Source organism: Agelaius phoeniceus, chromosome 4 (genome assembly GCF_051311805.1).
Source record: "Agelaius phoeniceus isolate bAgePho1 chromosome 4, bAgePho1.hap1, whole genome shotgun sequence".
NCBI lineage: Eukaryota > Metazoa > Chordata > Aves > Passeriformes > Icteridae > Agelaius > Agelaius phoeniceus.
Window position 1 is genome coordinate 19,573,756 of NC_135268.1, and position 20,648 is coordinate 19,594,403.

At 42.8% G+C, this 20,648-nt stretch overlaps 1 protein-coding gene across 22 annotated transcripts in view; it reads left to right on the forward strand.

The window, feature by feature from the left end:
• The window catches only part of ADGRL3 (adhesion G protein-coupled receptor L3), a 493,993-nt gene that overhangs the window by 329,737 nt on the left and 143,608 nt on the right, over positions 1 to 20,648 (forward strand). The window lies entirely within an intron of this gene.

Consider the following 20,648-nt stretch of genomic DNA (forward strand, 5'->3'; position numbering starts at 1 on the left):
ATGAGAACATCTGTCTATGGGAAAGGGCAAAACCTTGTTACAGCAGTTTTTGTATAAAGTATTGAATGATTTAATTCCAAATGGGTGTTCTGATTGATGACTTGTCTTTTTCCCCCACTTTTGTTTCCCATACTCTTTTTAAAGGAGTGTTCTGGAAAAAAATAAATTATGTTGATCATACAAGGAAATGAACTGTAGACGATACAAGAAGTAATTGAGTAATTAATTAATTGTGTTAAGAGGCTTTTTAACACTAGTTTTATCATGGCAAAATATACTGGCAAATTCTGGTGGAAAGGGGTTGTAATTTTCTTAATATACAGACATAAATTTCCTGCACTCATCAGTGCCTTAATTCAAATTGAAATATGATTTTTCCTTCAAACACTGTGTTGTACAATACTTTGGATAAACTTCACCTTCAGGCTTTTCTATATGGTTAGTAACCACCTGAGAGAGGCTTTATCAAGGTTGTGGCTTTGTTAGATTGAGCAGTGTGAGGGTAGGCATGTATCAAGGGAGGCTAGGGAAGTCCTCTCTTCCCCTTCACAGCAGAATTTGTGACCAAAATGGTCCTGTGCATGTTTGGAAGTCATTGTCACAATGTTCTTGGCAGAGTAAACATCAACTGTAACCAAAGAAAAATTATTGGAACTAGCCAAAATTACTGCAAAATCTCGTTGGGGCTAGCTGGTATGAGGGCAGTGCCAGTGGGAGTTTTGGTCTGTGGGTTTCCAGACAACCTGATTTATAATTGAACATGGCAGGCATCACCTTGCTGAACCATGGCCCCTACGTGTTTCATTAAATCTCCTCCTTGTGATGTCTTCTAGGGCAGGGGGAAGTGATGTGAAGTTTCCTTCTACAGTTGGTTAACACTTAGCAGTGAGGAATGTCTTTTCTTTAGTGAGTAAAGCCACAGCTGTAAAAGCAGGTCCTCTCCAGATGAAGGTCTTGTTACAGTGGCCTGGCTGTCCTCTCCCTACTCCAATTTGAAAGCTGATTTTAATATGCCAAAGGAATAATCATAAAAAATATGGCATGCATCAGTGCATTTCTCTAATCCATCTTCCCTCAAAACCTTTGGACCCTTTTCTGATAGGTAATATGAAAGGAAAGATGATATGAAGGGAAGAGGAGGGCTAAGGCAGCCTTTCTTTCCACTTGGAATCCACAGAAAACAAAATTAATATTTTTGCCTGAAATTAGAAGAAAAGAGAGGTAGTCAAGTTTTAGGAAATCTTTAACTTGCAAGGCACAGACTCTGGCCAGCCACTAAAAGTGGTACTTCCCATAGCTGGCATGACTGATTGGAGTGACATCTTTGAGGCATTTAGTAAAAGTTTTTGTTTGTTTAGAAACCTGTAACAAAGTCCTTTGGAATTTTCCTGACATGGTGTCGATGTTTTCTTGTCCCCCCAGTATTTTTATAAACTTCAGTTGTTGATAATAGAAATCTGTTTTACCTCTGCTGGGCTTGTCACTCTCCTACTGCAAGAGATTGATTATTGATATTTTCAATTATTATTTTTTCTTATTATTGCATATTTAACAATAAAACTAAGTAATGTTCTATTCCCAGCTGAGTCTCCAAAGACTGCAACTGTTTCTCATTATAAAGGGGGGGAAAGTAATTAAATTTTGATTATTTTTCCCTTTTGCCCAAATATCTTCACAGAGTGCAAATTAAATAAAACTATTTAACCATGACAAGCACTTCTGCTGATTAATCCCTGAGAAGTGAAGCTGGAAAGTGTATGCCACACACAGGCAGGCAGTCACACACGGATGCCTGGAAAAAAGAAACCCGGAGGAGTCTAAGACAAGCATGAGTTAATCAGCCCAACAGAGCCATGAATGGGAGTTTAAGCAATGGTGACGTCCCTACCAAAGCTGATATGAGCTCTTTGAAGCCTTTTTTTCCCTTTTTTTTTTTTTTTTTCCCCCTCTTCCTGATACTCTGAAGAATCTTTTTCCCTTCCGGCTTAATTGCTAGAGATTAATTGAAGTTCAAGAGCTCAGTATTTCTAGTAGCCTTTATACTGAAATTTAAGATGGGTAATTTAACTTTGAATTGATTTTTTTTTTCCCTTCAATTTGAGCTTTTAGTATGTGCATATTTTTATCTTGGCTACACTTGGGTTTCCTGAATTACAGGCAAGCTTACCAAGAGATATTCATTAGACAAATGTGTTTATTAACGACATAAAATTTGTTGTACTGAATGCCTGAAAACTTGATCCCATTATTAAAAAGGAAAATATTTTAGGCAATTCCAGAGCATCAAAGAAAAAGTTGGTCTTGTCTACTCGGATTTTTATATGCCTGGTTTCATTACTTATTAACAAAACACTGGTGCTTTTTGCATGGGCTTCCACGTCAAGGTCAATTTTAGCAGATTAAAAGCCAAACTTGAAGTCAGTGGCCATGTCCCCAGGAAGCAGCTCTTCCCCAGAAAAAACATTGCCTCACTTTTATGGGGAGGTTCTCAGGTATCTGGAGGGCCTGCTGGCTTGCTAAAAGTTATGCCTGCATCTCTGAGATGTTTATTTAGTTCTATTTGCTGTTCATCTTCTTGTATCTGAAATCAAACATTGAGTGCAGACTTGGCTGGAGCTACTGCTGCAGGGAGCACTATTGACAGTAGTGCTGTGCACACTGTAGATGCATAGATGGATAGATACTTGTGTGTTGATGAGATGTATTTGAAAAAGTAGGATTTTCACACTAAATACACATTTGTTCTCACGGAAGACAGGGACATAAAAGGGTTTTTTCTACTTGGATGAAGCTGTCCCAAGCAATTCACATAGATATCAACATTTGATAAGCTTCCCTGAGCCAAGACATCAAGATATTATGCAGACCTAATTAATTTGATTTTGCACATCACTCCAAATGCAATATAGGGAATTGATATATTTCTATCCCTTTATCTATTTTCTGTCGGATGGGATCCTCTTTTCTAGGCAAGACTACTTGGGCTTTGGCAGAGCAGTGAAGGTCCTTGGCTCTGTCAGACAGCATCAGCTGGTCAATACCAAGCTTAGCAGGAGAGGAAAAAGGCCTAGATCAGACCAAAGAAAGGCAGCAAGATTGTGAGGCAATTGAGAGGTTCCAGAATTAGGTGAAAATTCCTGTAGGTTTTAGTAAAGCAAAGACTCAGTTCTAACTGACAGGGTTAGAGTGGATTTGTTGGGCAGTAGTTTGCAGCCTCTGATGTTTCCCAGTACAGACCTGGTTTTGAAGAGGAAAGAGCATCAGCCTGATGGAAATTCAGAGACAGGTTTTTGCAGGCTGGAGAGGAGTTGGCCAGGTGACAATAGTTGGGGCATTGCTGTTCTCAACCTCCTCCTTCTCTTTTAAGGTTGAAAGTTTTTTATACCACCCTGGGGATTAGATGTAGAAAACTGTACATTTAAACATAGAACATTTTAGTATTGCCCAAGGGAAAAAAGAAAAAAAAAAAGCAGTTCTATGGAAATGAAAGGTTTGATGTCCCTTGAGTCAATATTGTGTGCAAATCAGAATCCTTTATAAATTTCAGTCTTTTCTTCCAGGTTATAATAAAAATAGATCCATGCACATCATAATTTCCTTTGGTGAGCAGGTTATTCTGACCTGTTCTTTTTCTGGAATGGACTGACATTATGGGCCCTTCAGCCTTTCCAGAAGAATGTGCTGTTGATTTGAGCTTTGTATCCTTGACTCATTGCATTTTTAGGTAGAGCAGGGAAACTGTAGATTATCTACCTAGAGGGCATGTAACAAGGAATATTACCTGCTTTTCTAGCTATCCCTATGGCTCTATCATGTCTGTTTCATACTCTGCCCTTTCTCATAGCTGATAACTTTCATCTGCAAGTGGGAAATTTTGGAAAGACTGGGCAGTGCTTGCTGAGCTGTCCAAGGAGTTTCAGGTTTGCTGACCACTGGGTAATAAGATGAATCACACATCCTGCATTTTGCCTTGGGAGAAAAAGGAGCAATCATGCCAAGCAAATTACTGGGTGATTTACTTATTTGAAATTCTGGGAGGGAGTCTTTATCTTCATAAATCTTATGTTAGGATACATTTTGTAACTGTGCCCAGTGGTGATATATTTGTCTATATAAAAATCAGTGCCTTAGCTGTGCACAGGGAGCAGATCTCTGTGCTTCACCCTGGCTGGGATTGATATCCAGAGTTAACTAGGATTGCCCAGTGTTTATTTGTCTGCTGAGATGAAGCTCTGTGTTTCATCTGTGTTGCTAGATGCATGGGCTGAGATTCAGCTCCTGGCTGGAATGGAGGGGTTGGCATTTAGCAGGGAGTGCATCGTGTGCCAGGTTTTCTGATGGTCGGGTGCATCGCGCTAAGAACAAACCAGCAAAGGGAGCTGAAACACGCAGGAAAATGTCACATGCCAGGGGTAGAGGCATGAGAGAGAGGTGACCAGTGGAGTTAACTATCAGTATGGCCTTTTTTGTGAGAGCTAAGCACAGAGGACTTCAGTTAAAAATCAGCCTTGGTGCCTTTCCAGGGTATCTTTCCAGGGAATGGATCCAGGTCCTGCATCTTCTTGAGTGGGGCTGAATTTCTGTCTGAATTTTCTGCCATTCTAAGAGCTTGCTTTTCCACTTCATATTGTGGGGTCCTCCTCCTCCAACCAGAGGCTCACCCGAGTGCTTGGATGCTCACTGTCATCCAGTGATCTAAGTAATCTTCAGACAGTCATGATATTTTCTTATTTCACTGCACCCCCACCAGTAAGGTTATCACCTGCTTTTCTCCGTGCATGTTAGTGCTGTATTCATGGTATTTTAAATTGAATTCTGGACCTTTGATCTGAAACTAGATGTGGACCTGGACACAAAGGTTTTGCTGGTATCAAAGTTTGTCTACACAATCACTGACTGCACCTTATCCTTTGGTTAAACATACTGATCAGTTCTGATGTTTCCAATGCATTAATTTGTTTCTGACAATTTTCTTAGCTAAAAGTTGAGCAGCAGGACTGCTGACCTAAAATGACCCTAAGTTCTTCATCTTGGAGACCTCCTGATATTCAATGAAATCTTGGTAGATGATCATCAGCTTGAGGAGATTATAACAGAATTGTGAAGTTCTCCTTTGTCTCGTGCCAGTTGAAAATGTAAGATGCATGACTTCACTGAAAAGTATTATATTAGTTCAGAAAAGCTTCTGATCACAAATGGGCTAAACTTTATAAACAGGCTTGAAGACCCTTGCCAGCTTCTGGTGGGCAGAGGGTAGCACCAGGTATTTGCTTGGCTGTCTTTTTGCCCAGCTGCCCCTAGTAGAAGAATCCACCAACAGCTTGAGAGAGGAAGCCAACACAGAAGAAGGGTGCTGCTGCTGGCCCATGGCTGCCTTGCAAATCCCTGTAGAGTGTCAGTTTTTGCCTCCCTGCGCCATGGCTGCTTCCCAGCTGAATGCAGTTCAGTACTATTTATATCACAGTCCTGTCTGAGGCTGGAGAGGGCTGGCTCCACAGCTCACATGGAAAAGCGCAGCCCTGCTGAAGGCAGCAAAGTTGCAGCCATTTGCTCCGCCAAAGGAATTGCTCTTTTGTCTTGTCATCCCTGCAGCCGCAGGGCACGCTGCTCCTTGCTTGCTTAATTGCCAGTTTAATCAAAACCTGACTCGCTGTTTCAAATATGATTTCTCCTGCTGAACACCTCAAGCTGTCTCAGCAGATCTGTGTGTGTGTCCTGTGCACACCACGAGCAGCTGAAACGTCTGGCTCTGGTTCAGGGTGCCATGAATCCCAGCACACTGCAGCTGCCCAGGTGCTGTGGCTGTGCAGTGATGTTCCCAGGCTCAACTCATCCCTAACCTCCTTGAGAGGTTATTCCAGCATAGCTGGTAGGACAGAGCACATGGGTGCTCACTGCTCCAGTGCCAAATCCAATCCAATCTGACTTTGTTACCAGATCACCCCCAGGAGTTTGAGCTTTTGGGAATGTGTTCTGCTTCCATTTTCTAAATGCCCTCCAGAATACACAAATTTTCACAAAGACAGCTCTACAATTTGCCCTATGAAGTGTGACTTCAGGGCTGCCAGCGCTAGTGATTGCATTGTTGAGCTCAGATATGGTTTATCCAGAGTCTCTGTGATCACAGGATTTTCAGTTCTGTTGAAAAGTATAAAAGTCATATTGCATTTTTAAGTGGAAAGAGAAGCTTTAAAGTATGGGTCCTGAAGACTTTGAGGCACAGCAAAAAAAAAAAGGCCTAAATCTATAATATTTATTATTTCTTGTGGGTTTTATTTTCCTTTGGTTTAAAAGTCCTAGGATGTAATTGCAGTATTTAGGGCTGCCGCTCCTGACTTGTACATGCCTGAGACTGTGAACGTGACATGTCTTCCCAGCACTGACTTTTGAAGAATGTCATTTCAAACATCTGAAAAATGAGGCTTTTTCACAGGTGTTTTTTTTTTTCTTAGCTGTCCTGGGTGCTCTAAGCTTGTTCCAGTCATTTGTAACCTTTGTAATCAGCTTGACTGGGTACCTGGGGACAACCTGCAGCCCTGCTCATCCATCTTATGAAGCAGATAGTGTAGGCATTTGCCCTCAATCCACTGCACAGATACTTTGTTGCCCTCCACTTTTTCTTTCTTCTTTTGTTCCCACACCTTAATGAAAATCTTTCAGTGTTTTCTAAACCTCTGCTTATCCTGAGCAGAAAGCCACCTTTGTGGCAAATAACAGGCAGCTTTCAATCTGGCTCCTCATCTTTATGAAACTAATTGGAGATTTTTGTCTGGCGTCTTGCAAAGGAAAAGCTTTCAGAGGACTTGCTCCCTCACCACAGGGATACAGGATTGGATGCCATGGTCTCCAACCTGCTGTGAAGGTGTTCTTGTCCTTTTTGTGCATCAGGGTATGGGTCCCTTTCTCCTCCCCCCACCCCAGGACATTTTTCCTCACTCTATTCCTCCCCTCTGTCCATCTTTGCTCCTGTTTAATTTGCCTGTAAATAACAGCAGCATGATTCTTCAAATTCAGTAACTTGAGAAGGAAACCCCACTCTAATTAGGACACCCCTGGAGGTAAAGGACAATGAAAGCTTGAACTCCTGCACAAAGAAGTCACCTGTGCCAAGGAGCTTTAACACCCTCTGGAAAGGCAGGCTGGCATAGGGAGCAGTACAGCCACCTTCATCAGTGGTGTTTCTTTCATCCATAGGGGCTGTGAAAGGGAGATGAACCTTTGGCTGAGGCTTGACCAGTATTCAGCTGCCTTGCTTGAGGGCTTACAGCTAGATTTAGAAAGCTGAATTTATACTGTTCTGAAGGTGTCACTGCCATGGTGGGGTCAGAAGTACTTCCACACTGGAAATTTTCTGTCTTTATTTCTTCTATTTCTTTTCTTTAAGCAGATTATGCCATGGTGGGGTCAGAAGTACTTCCACACTGGAAATTTTCTGTCTTTATTTCTTCTATTTCTTTTCTTTAAGCAGATTATGCTGTATTAGAATCCCTCTGCAGCAAGTGGGCTAGTTTGTAATGCAAGTTACTGAAAGCAAAATATTCTTTTATCAGATGCTTGTGTATACACAATTCTTGCTGTAGCAGTCACCAAGCCATTTGACCAATGTTACTTGAAACTGTCATGTCAATCAGAGCTGGAATGGCTGATATTACTGAGACTGCACTCAATCCCAAGGTGCCAATCCAGAAATCATACCTCCCTCTGAGTGTTCCCCAAAGCCACTGAGTGCTGTTAGCTGTAACTCTATAATCCAAAAGAAGGATTATACAGGGTTGCTCTATCCTTTCTCTGGTCAAGGTTAAAAACAAAAAAACAAACATGTATCCATCCTGGGCTCCTAAACAATGAGGTGGTCATTACTGGGGTTCAGTGTGAGGCTAATTCTGTAGAACTTTGAATCCCACATAGGTTAAATACCTAACCAGAAATGTGAGTGTTCTTCCTTTCTTGCTTAGGTCGCAAGAGGGTGAAGAAAGAGCTTCTTGTCCCTGATAAGAGGTCAGGTTGTCCACATAATTGAAGTTTGAGTTTGTCAGTTCTTCAGTCAAGAGATTATTTAAGAAACTCAAATGCAAAGTTAAGGGTTAGCCTGTTAGAGGAAGTTTAGCTTGAAGTGGTGGTCAGGGCCAGTATATATGAATATGTAAATCTGTACATTCATTAAAGTAACTAAAGGGTTGTGGTCTAAAGGGAAGAAAATATTTCTCTTGCATGGAGATTTTGGGTGATTGTGTTTCAGAGGTGATGGAATCTATGACTCAGGACAATTTGAATGCTGTCTGTTGTAAAGGAAAATAAACTAAAGCTGGCTATTAAGTTTATAGCAGCATATTTTACTTAAAAGAACAGGAGCCTGAAGCAGAACCAGCTGAAAGAGTTTTCAGCTGGGCTGAAACACACAACCCTCTGGGTGTACTTTTCAGACTCTGTGGTCTCATTTTCAGTCATGCTGAATGTTTCCTGTAGTTTTTGGGGGGTCTGACAGGCACATCAGAAGTGATGTAGTGTAGCAGCCTCTTCCCCTGCACGTATGCAGCTAGGTCCTTGGGATCAGGGAACCTGGCAGTGCCTCGGGACCCTTGCCCCAGTGCTGGCAGACAGAGCAGTGCCCCAGCAGACCTGTCTGCTGCCCTTGCAGAAGGCAGACATCCAGCATGATTCATCCAGGGTGAGGGAGGCTCAGGAGAGAATTAATTTGTATTATTCAAGGAGTACCAATCAGGAGGTTATTGTTCTAGGCAGTGTGCAAACTTATAATCAAAACTGTCATCCAAAGGCCTACAGTAACATCATGGGAACTAAGATAAGAATAATCCCAAGACATACTTGAAGGGCCTTAAGGAATGCAGGTCCCAAGTACAGAATATCTGATGCTAAAAAATTATATTTGACCTTGTATGAAACATCTGGTCTGTAGATGTTGGCTGTATGAACCTGTGTTCTGTGCATAGTTATTCAGAAGTCTGTGAGCTGGTGCAGTTTCTGACCCATTTCAAACTTCTTAATCCCTGGCCATGAAGAAATAAATAAGTGTAGAATGACAGCATGAAGGGAACAGACAGTAAAATCTTCTGTCATTCCTGACTTTGTCAAGCATTGAAAAGGGACACAATGAAATTTATAAAGTCCATAGTTGACTTTACTAGAAGTAAAATTCATAAGCTACAGACTTCAAATCTCTTTGAATCTATAAACCAGTAATTCTGCTTCAGAAGTCTTAAAAAAAAAAAAAAAGGAAAATAGGCCACATTGAGCATGGGTTTCCTCAGATGGGTAAAGGGGAGAAATGAACATCACAATGTTTTGATACTTAGCTCAAAAAACTGGGGGGAGACCCTATAAGCACAACAGCAGTCACCAAGTTATAAAACTGTGTTATATGCAAAGGTGAAAAGAGTGCAGAAACAACGAAGCACCGAATTGTCTTTGCTATGCGCTTTGGGCTGCTTGGCCTTGCTTCACTTTAGAGGACTGGAGATTTCTGGAGCTCCCAACCGAGGTGATAGGAAGAGATGCTCTTTTACTGACTGTGACAGGAGCATGCTTAATCTTTGTTGTAAAGTGGTAAGAGTGCTCCCAGGATTTGGCCATCAAAAATTGTATTCGGAATTGTCACTGATGCAGAAAGGTTACAGATATATTCACACCTAGGGACAAGGTTTAAAAATGCTTTGATTTCATTTTCTTTGGGCTGAGGAAGGGGAAAATGATTCCTAATGATTATTAAAAAAAAAAATCCAGTAAGGTTTTCTTCAGATGGCTGATGCAGCAGTTTCCTGTTATTGGCATTGGAGATAAACTCAGGCCTATAAGCTCAGCTTCCTGTGCTGCTCATGTCTGCACCCAGACTGTATTGACTCTGTCTTCAGTGGCAGTCAGAAAGTCCATATGCAGTCACTATACATGTGAATTAGAGAAGCAGTTGTGTTCAGACCCCGTATCTGTGTGCAATGGGGAGGTGCAAGAGACTTCTGAGACCTTCCTCTTCCTCTCACAGGTTTCTTCATCCAGCTAGGTTAATGATGAACAGTGCAGCAAAAGCAGACGATCTCCCCTCTTCTTCCCCTTTCCCTGACATTGAACTGAAAACATGGATTCTTGAGGAGGCTTTTGATTGAGAGAGAAAACATGAAAACAGAGAGGAAGTCTGTCAGAGCTGGATCAATTTGCCCAAACAGCTCAGTTTTTCAGCTGACAGCATTTTAGCACTCAGAGGGGAGTTGTCAAAATCTCTCTACAGGCAGTCATGTCCTTCATGCTGAGAAATACCTTATATTATCTTGAAAGATAAGAAAGAAGAAAGGAGAAAAAAATAAAAAAGGAAAGACAAGATGGCTTAGATTCCTGTTCTTTTAGGTCACGGAGCATAATACCCACTCTTGTTTCATTTCTTCATCAAATCATGTCGTGTTAATCTCGTTTGCTGCTTGATCACTCCCTTTGAGATGGAATCTGTCCTCTCTTGCAGTGTCCCACTGCATCACTGCTGAGGCTTGGCAGCAGGCAGGAATGCAGAGCCAGGCAGGCAGCACTGCCTGTCCCAGGGCTCCTGATGCAGATCAAAAGAAGTGATTAATGCAGTTAGGGTGCGCTGACCCACAGGGAAAGCAGATTACTCATCTTTGCACTTCCTTAATGAGAGCAGTTGATTAAAAATACCTGTAATGAAGAAGATGCTTTTATGCTTTATTGTCTGACAGCCCTTTCTGGACTGCAGTCTCAGACAGGAATAGTCACAGAGACCCATGGGAGATAAGATTTAAGGTTTGCATGGTGTATTGGCCACATAGCAATGGAAGATGGAGCTGATGAAGCTGGACAGGAGGATGCAGGTTGAGAGGCAGGGAATCAGGCTGTGATGGAATGGGGGTTCACAGCAGAAGTACAGGCAGTACTGGGGAGGTACCATGTGGAAATGGAGAGATATAAAGCTTGGAAAATAAAGGCAAAATTGGAGGGGACATCTGCTGTAGGCTATCACAAATGGAGGCAGGTGAGAGTGACAAATTCTTGGACCACATCACGCAGTATCTGAAACCACAAGACACTTCAATTACTGTCTCCAGGCTGGTGACTCACAGATCTACCTGTCTGCTCTGGACACATCTCCTACCTCATAATCCAGCATCTCAGCTGATTTCTCTGACAAACCCCCTGGATGCTTTGCCACTTTTTTAAGCTCAGCATGGCAAGAGCTACTGCCTGATTTCTTCTTCTCCCCCACTGCTCCCCTTTCTGCATGAACAAGAGTGGCATAAGTAAGAGAATGACAGGGCTGTGTCCCAAGCTCTGCCTGTGAGGAGCTGTGTGCTGTAATGCATTTGGCTTTCATTAAACCCCTTGACCTGGAGTTGCTCTTTAAATTATGCTGGCAGGTGAATTTAAAGCTGTCTGAAAGGCAGTGAAGGAAGGTTGCAATTGGTAGGAGTTTCCCTGGGGCAAGGAGAGAGTCTGGTGTGGGAGTGGTGGGGCTGTCCAGATACAATGCCACTACTGTTCCCAGGTGTGGCTTTATGTTATGGTTAAACTGATATCTGTCCCCATCCCACCCCTGGCTCTTGTATTCTTGCCCTTTCCTTTGCCTCAGATCTGGCACTGCTGCCACAGCAGCCTGAATTGGTTCTGCTCATTGAGCAAGTGGAAAACTAGTAATTATTGTTTTCAGTGGGGCATTTTCCATCAGATCAGCTCTACCTCGCTCTGTGCTTGCCTTAATTGCCAGATCTGCTCCAAGAGAGGGGATGGGAATGCCTGGCCATGTCACAGGGGAGAGGAGAGTGCTGTGAAATGGTTCACTCTAACACAGGGCTGCAGCCTTGATTAAGAGCTGCACCCAGCTAAAAGAGATGGGGAAAGAAAGAAAGAGTCAGCAAAATTCCTTCCCCTGAAAGAAAGGGAAAACTAAAGCAAAATCTCCTGATTATGAGATCTGCTGCTCAGCATCTGATAGTGTGAAGTGGACAGCCCCAAGGAGATCCTTTCAAAGCAATATAAGGAATGATTTTGCCTCTGCAGGAGATAGACTGGATGGCTTTGGCTGGGTTTTCCCTAATCTTCTCCATCCCAAGTCATTTCAGGAACACCTGAGGCAGAGCAGGCTGGCCTTGACCCACTAAGGAGGATGGGAACATCCTGTTTGACTTTTGGGGCAAGAACAGAGTAAGGACAGCAGGAGCTGGCACAGAGCTCTTCATATCAGATTCAGCCATCTCCGAGAGATGGCTAAAAAGATTCTTTCTGGGTTTTTCTGTATTTGCCATTGCTAAACCTGCTCTGGGTGGTTTGTGACCAATATTTGTCATCTGCTCCAAGGATCTGAGGACTGCATTGCTCCAAATCCCTCTGTTCCCTCTGCACCAAAATCCTCCTCCTCCTCTCCCATGTTTTTCAGTACAGGTGGCTGATAAATCGTATTTCATAGCACAGTGAGCACATCTGGGAGGGGAGGAAAAATTCACCACGTCATGTTTCTTTAGCCTGCTGGGCAAGCCTGTGGGGAGATGAGCTCAAAAAATGTGCAGCCCTGGAGGTCAGGTCCCTGCTTTGGGCACTGGGGAAGGCCAGGCCTGGATGCAGCCTTGCTGCCATATGGTGGGAGGACAGGGAAGACAGGAGATCTTTAACACAGTTTAATTATCATGGCACGTGTGAAATATTTCCCGGGTTTTTTAGTTCTTCTTCCTTCCTTCCCAGCCTTTCTACCAGGCTCTTGTAGCACAGTGTAGATTTTGGGATGTGCACTGCAGGATGCAGAGCATCACTGGAGCCAAAGTGCCGCTAAATTCAAATGTTTTGAAGTCCGTAATAGAAGGATGAGGTTCACCCAAAAATAAATTATGATGATTGCACATCAAAATGAGGAATCTTGGTGTGACTTTAAGAAGCTCATTCACCTCTGACTTCAGCTGGAATATGAGTTTCTGAGTCCTAAATACTCCTTAGAAAATACATATCTGCCATTAGTGAAAAGCTTCAGGTTGTTTTACCTGCTATAATACTCAGGTTTTAGCCCATTTCTTTGGCATTATTTTTGTCCTTATTTTCTCCTGTAGCTCAAACATAGTCTTGGTGCTCTCAGGTAATGGCTGTCACATGAGGGACAGCTTGGTCATCAAAAAGGGTCACTTTGATGTCCCTCCTCTCATGGTTAGAGCTGTTTGTTGTGACAAATTAAAAACAGGAATAGTAACATCTCAGAAGTCTAGGCCAACCTCTGCTGATGCAGGCGTGCTGCCAGATGCTGCTTTTGGATTTGCATTTTCTCTAAAGCATGAGATGCATGCGTGACAGGGACTTAGCCAAACATCTCCCCAGTTTACCCCTTTCCCCACATTCTTCTCACATCCAAGGTCTTCTTTGCACTTGCCAGCTGCCTTGACTGAGCCTGGAGTTGGCTTTAGTACTGGGAAACTCAGCCATAGCCCGTTGAGGCTGCTGGTGTTGGTACCCTCTCTTTTCAGCAGGCAGATGTGACAGGAGCCAGCTGTCCCTCATGGAAGCCACACTTACAGGTACCCTGCTCTGTCCTGCTGCAGCACCTTTAAGCTTGCAATAGTTCATGGTATGAAATACAAGAGGCAAAATGGCAAGGTGTCGTGGTTTGAGAGGAAGTAGGTGTTCTGGGATATGCTGTGGTCACCAATAGGTGTTCAGGTTTTAATATTGGCCCCTGGTGTGGGCACTGGGGACAATGGATACGCCTCTGAGAACACAGGGGTTAAAAGCAGAGCACTCCCGGGGGAAGCTCTCTCGGGTTTCGGCAGGGAAAGAGTTCGGATCTCTCCCGTCCAGCTGCGGCTGCTGGGCCGGGGAGGGGCAGCCATGCGGCCGGGTGAGGTAGGCCGGGCCTTGGACCGAGAGGGGAGGTGAAGAGGCCCCCGAGGATGGAAGGGTGGGAGAAGCACCAGGAGGCATCGGGCAGCCCCCTAGGGGAGAGAGAGAGAGAGAGAGTACAGCCTGTGCCTGTGACTGCTACCTTGAAACTTGTTAACATGTGCCGGCAGCACGGCCGAGAAGGACAAGAAGGGGGGGTGCAGCAAGAAGGTGTCCGGCCGCTGTGGGAGCTCTGGGCGGGGGACAGAGCCCGAGCTTTTAACCCTTTTTTGGACAATGAAAACTGTGCAGAACATTAACCTTTCCTAGAAGAGAGATAGAGATGAAATGGAAGAAGAAATGGGCAAGTGTGATGAAGGTCTGGGCAAGTGAAAGATTTTGGAGGAGTAGAGAAGAATCTTAGGTGGGAAGAGATGATGGAGTGGCCTTAGCTGGACTCTTCTTGTTATAGCCATGGACAGAACCACGTTCCTTGTGACACAGAGACTGCATCCAGAGCAGATGCCTTAGCTGGACTCTTCTTGTTATAGCCATGGACAGAACCATGTTCCTTGTGATACAGAGACTGCATCCAGAGCAGATGCCTTAGCTGGACTCTTCTTGTTATAGCCATGGACAGAACCATATTCCTTGTGATACAGAGACTGCATCCAGAGCAGATGCCTTAGCTGGACTCTTCTTGTTATAGCCATGGACAGAACCATGTTCCTTGTGACACAGAGACTGCATCCAGGGGGAGGCAATGGCTCAGAGCCAAGAGGGTTCAGTGTTGAGACCCCTCGGCCCCAGGGGGTGAAATTTTTGGGGGGACAGGTGTCCCAAAGGTGAGACTGTGCTCTTTTTGGAACGGGACAAAGCATCCTTAAAAGGATGACCCTGGAAGCAGCTCTGGTCCATGTGCAGTGGTGAGAGCACTGGACATGGAAGGAAGATGTTACAATGGCAGATGTTCTCCGGGCAGTGCCACGAGTGACATGGAAACACACGAGGTTTCAAGGGTGTTTCCAGGGGAAGCCCATGGCACAAGAAGGACTCCTCTCCTCTTGATGAACTGAAAAGTGATTGTCTGAAGGGTGGTGATGGACTGAGAGTTGAAATTTGGGGGATGGATGAACTGGAATTTGGTGGGGGGAGGAGGAAATGTTTTTGGAAGGTTTTCATTTTCCCTGTGTGTCTCTTTTTACTTAGAGTTGTAGTTCAGTTAATAAAGTTTTCTTTTCTTTATTTCTAACTGGGGGCCTGCTTTGCTTATTCCTGGTCACATCTCACAGCAGACACCAGGGAGAAGGTATTTTCATGGGGGCACTGGCATTGTGCCAGCCTCAAACCATGACACAAGGGAGCAGAGATAATGTAGCCAGAGAGCTCCTCCTGGAAAAGAGGGTTTTCTTGTACTCAGAAGCATCCACAGCTTCGAGGGAAGCACAGGGAAATGACCGTGGGAGCGAGGCAAGAAGAGGGAAAGCGTGAGTTGCTGCTACCCTAAGGAGTTAAAAGGGCATTGAGAGATGAAAGCGAGATGTACAGATGAAAGAGAGAGACTCCATAAAAGGCCATGAATAAATGAAGCAGTGGACAGAATCTGTGCTAACTCTGACACGTCTGAGGAAGGGAATGGCTTTATAAAAGCTTTATTTAAAAAGAAGGCTTTTAATGCAAAATGGAAAAGGGTGGGCAGTGAGGGAATGGTGTTTTGTAAATGAAAGGCAGACAAAAAGGCTGCCAGGAGAAGTCTGAATATATGCAGAGTAATAGGTCTGAATTAAATTTGTTTAATGGCACGTCAAAAGAGTTTGTTAACAAGCCCACCAGCTTCTTAATTTCTCTTTTCATATGTTTTTATATATGCCTACATATTACGGGATTCAAAAAGAGGGGAGAAAAAAGGACAAGAAAAAATTAACTAGTTTTGAAAATGAAAGAGGATGAGAGTGATGATCCTAGAAGCTGCACTCCAACAAAGTGTATGTTGTCTTTTGCTAGATAATAATGTGGATTTTTAAAAAAACGTGTTAGAATTTACAGAATTACATAAATGTTCCCAAAAAATAATGTTGTATTTTATAGATCAGATCATCACAGACAAACTAGACTGCTTTTAAAAATTACTATTTTCAGTTACATGGGGGAAAAAAAAGTCACAGCATGTAAAGAATATTTTATCTGTAGAGATATTAGTAAAAATGTCATTATGTTTTTCAAGCATTTTCCTCAGAATATATATTGCATACCTAGTATGTGTCCATCCTAGTGTTATTAAAAAAAAAAAAAAAAAAAAGTGAAGAACTGACATCAAAGGCTCAGGAATGGATGTGTGGTTTCATGGGAATTACCTAATTAATGATCCAAGCAAATGGACTAACAGATGAGGGATTAAATCCATGGAGGTGCCTGCATTCAGCGGTGCAGACAAGAGGGGGTATAGGAGAGGCAGTACCTGGGAACACAGGTCATCAGAGCTACCAGCACAAAATTAAATTAAATCCTCTGCATGAAGTGCTGACTAGGTTGTCTAAAAAAAGGATCTTGGGAACTGGTGAACCTGTGGAAGACAAAAGAATGCTAAAATAGGCTGGAAAATGGGTGGAAATCTGAGTAATCTGACATGACAGCAAAAAAATGTGTTGTAGTGATCGCCTCTGGATAAGGACAGCAAAGAAAAGGGACTCTCATCCCTTGAGAACAAAGAGTCTGAAGGATGTTTGTTTTTTAAAAAAAATATATATATCTATCTCCTGGTGGCTTCTCACTGCTGCTGCTGGATCTGAGTCATGTGTGGGGCAGAACTGCAATTCAAGTGCACGACTGTCCATAGCCACCATGGGCACTTAGCAAAGGAGCAGCAGGGAAAAGGAAGAGCCATTCATACAAGTGACTGTGGTTGTCTCCATGGCATCACCAGGGCTTTAGGAGACAAGCCATCAAATGTTTTAAACGGCCTTTTAGCCTGGTAAATGTTGGTGGTTTTTTCCTGTGCTTTTGGGGGTTGGAATCTTTCAGTCTTATGTTTTCTATTCAGGTTTTTCTCTTTGATTGTGCACTGGAAAATCTCAGGTAGAAAATGAGCAGGGGCCAGGCAGAAAAGTTTCCCAAGTGCACACATGACAGTATGCATTGTACTCTAGAAAAATCAAATGTTACCAGCACTGGAAATTTCCTCCTCAAGATCAGGAGGAAGGCCTTCCCTCTTAGGTGCTACAAACAGTGGGTATGCTTCCAAAAAGGATCAAGAGGAAGTGGTTTTAATAGATACACATATGAGACTTCTTTGTTGCTACTTTTCTTGGTTAGCCCATGCATTTGCAGATTTTTTCTGTAGTTTTATATCATTGCATCTGTAGATGACTAAATCACTCAGGGGCAGATTTTTGAAGATGTGTGGATGTTTATTTTCTGTCTATGAGCATCCAGATCCCTTTTTAAAAAAAAACAGTAAAGAAAAAAAAATCCCTTAGGCCAAGCTATTATGTTTCCTTCAGCCTTCACAAAACATTATCTTTGTTCTTCTAAGTTATTGGCTTTTTAAAATGCGTTGTATCTCTCATGTGTCAGACCTGAAAATAATGGCCAGTCAAGCACTTTTTCTAATTCACCAACATTTTTCTCATTTCCTCTACCTGAGGGGAGGGCATGTCACCAGGTAGACTTTCAAGGTCACATCCATATTGTTGCTCCCAAAATGGTTTCTACCAAACATGGGAGTTTTTTTCACATTGTCACAGCACATGCAGGTGGCCTGGCTGCTATGAAGACTGCTGGTTTGGGGCTACCTGTGCCACACCTGTGTTTGCCCTGTCTCACCTGAGAGGGGGTTGATATTTAGGCAGTGTTGGCCAGCCCTGCATCCCTGTGTTGTGGTGCAAGAAAAACAGGTCAGGGACGATCCACAGCTGTCTTCCAGCATCAGTCACAGGGAGCCATGGGCACAGGCCTCTCCAGGCAAGAGGGATGAAGGAAATAGAACACAACCTGAGCTGTTAGGTGCAAAATTGGCAACTTCATCAAACATTACTTTGATGATTACATTTGATTGCTGTTTACTCTTTTACCTGGGAGCTGGCTGCAGAAAGAGCAGATGGGTATAGGCAGGATGGGATTGGGAGAAGGCCATGCAAGATGTTTTGATACAAGGCATGCTTAACTTCCTATCATCAACAGAGACATCTTGACCTTTGGTATTTTGTCAGAAGTCTCTTTCTTTTTCCTGCACCACTGTCAGCTCAGACTCAATGTGCAGAGAAAACAGCTGCAGGACTGGAGAGATGGGTGTGGAGTGTTTGGAGTGTTTCTACCTTTTATTATTATTATTTTTTATTTTTTTTGTTAAGGCTCTCACATCCATTTTTTAAAGTGCTTTTCTACAGCAGCTGGAATTGAAGAGAGGGAGTCCCTCATTCCTAGGGCTGGGGCTTGCAGTAAGCATCTGAAACTGCAAAACTCACTCCACAGGGACTGGGAGTTGGCCTCACTTGGGAAAGCTCATTCTGTCAGCCTTTGAGATCAGCTTGAGCTGTACCAGTGATATCAGTCTCAAAACCTTTCATTGGTCCATTGGGTAAAATTTTGGTTTTTAACTGAGTGAGTGGCAGCACTTTTAATGCCATTAAAGCCAAGAAGACCACGTGCTTGTGCACCAGCCCCATTGCCACGTCTTGCTTCAGACACTCCCCCTTGCCTCCCTTCCCTCAACTGTCTCAAAGGTCACCACTGGCAATAATGGTAAAACCAAAGCAAAAATGTGATTCTGTTGATTAAAAAGATTTATAAGGTAACAGTGGAGACCCTTTGTTTCTCCAGTTTGAACACTCTGATGAATCTGAAGAACAAGTGAGCTGGCATTCATGCCCAGAAAATGAATCACAACAATTGTTTGCATAGTTTTTTTTTGGAGAAGGAACATTAAAACCCAAAGTTTGATTTATTAGCATTGTGAGAAGTGTGCAGTGTAACAGAAGTCTGGGTTTTTTTTTAGTAGTACGTAGTAGTAGTAGTAACAGAAGTCTGATTTTATTTTTTTTTTGAAGTACTGTTTTGCATCAGCAGCAAATAGATAAAAGCTTTCTGCAACTTGTTTCATTCATCACTAGAGAGCATTTGATGCTACTGCTTCCTCCATATCAAGTAAAAGCCTTAATAAAGCAATAATAAACTTCCATAGTTATTACTCAATTGTAATGAATGTCTAAACAAACTCACAGATGTTATTTAGTCTTTCATGTAATGTGGGTTTATCTTATTTACTCCAGCCTAGCCCTTTAAGCCTCCAGAAAAACAACAGTTAATTTTTTTGGTTTGCTCCCAGGAAGACCAGGTGATTAAGAAAAACCCAACCAAACAAAAACAAATCCCAAAACCCATGTGTCAGCAGTGTGCCCAGAGCAAGTCCAGCAAAGGGCCATAATGATGATAAAGGGATTGAAGCATCTCTTTGTGGGGATGGGATGAAAAGCTGTGAGTATCCAGCCTGGACCAGATCATCCAAGGGATCTTACTGATGTGTATAAGTACATGATGACAGGGAATAAAAAAGATGGAGCCAGGCTCTTCTTACAGGCAGATAATGGAAAAGCCTTTCTGTTTTTTCTTTTCCTATGAGGGTGGCAAGGCACTGGTACAGATTGCCCAGAGAGATTGTGGAGTCTCTGTCCTTAGAGATATTGGAAATCAGATTGGACACTTGCTATGGGCTCTTGCTGCCCTTGAGCTGGGCTAGGTGATTTCCAGAGTTTCCTGCCAAGCTCAGCTGTTTTACATTTCAGTGGCATCTTTGATGCAGCAAATGAGGAGACTGTTCTGTGTTATAAGGGCACTGATCATCCTGCACACTGAGCAGCTTGGAGTGAGAGAAGACCGTCTGCGTGTTTCTGCTGCCGAACCAAGCAGCTATTAAATGATGACTTTTGCTCACTAATGGCATCAAATGGGTTTTTAACATGTAAACGAGGAGAGGAAAGAAGACTGACTTGTTGTTTGCTATGGGTTCGCCTGAAGCAAATTTCCCATGTTAAAGCACTTAAAAGCAAATACAGAATTTATGATGTGTTGGTAGATTTTAAACCTGAATTACGTCCAGTTGTTGTAATGGCTAATAATGCAAATTATCTGAGTCATCCTCAGTGTAAAGCAGTAAATATAACCTGCACATTTAGACACATTTCTTTTTTTTTTTTTTCTCTCCCCTTTCTCATTAATATTTTATCTCCCTGAAGAGATGTTTTCAACATATTATGTGCACCAGCATACTGTGCTTGTGGTATTCCTGGATGTCATTACAAAGAAGCCTGAAGACTGTACTGCTGCTCCTCTGCCTGTGACGCTAGCTTGGAAATTGCTTGGAGCAACAACAGCAAGTGTCAACAGGGAGCTGTATTAATTATTTGGAATGTGTCTCTTAAGAGGAATCAACTGCTTTTATTGCAGAACGAATATTACTTGAAATGGGAAGGTTACTCTAACTGTTATCATAATCTATGTGTCATTAACTTTCCATGTTTAGAAGAAGAGATTAACAACCCTGTAAATTGGTACAGTAAATAGATGAATTATAAAAAAATGTTTTTATTATAAATAGAAGTTTCTTGATATAGTTACCTTCAAATTGCTGGAGAAGGATTGAGTCTTTAGCAACTGAGAAACTGCATGATGGTGTTGGGAACCAAAAAAATTTTCCATTCATGTGAAAGCAATGCTGAGCTCTGAAAAATGATATGTGTGTCCCCTGCAGGTGGGACAAACAGGTGGGATTGTTCTTCATAACATGCTTCCTTCTAAAATGGCTGTGACATAGGAGCACTTGTTTCCCTCCTAAAGTGAGA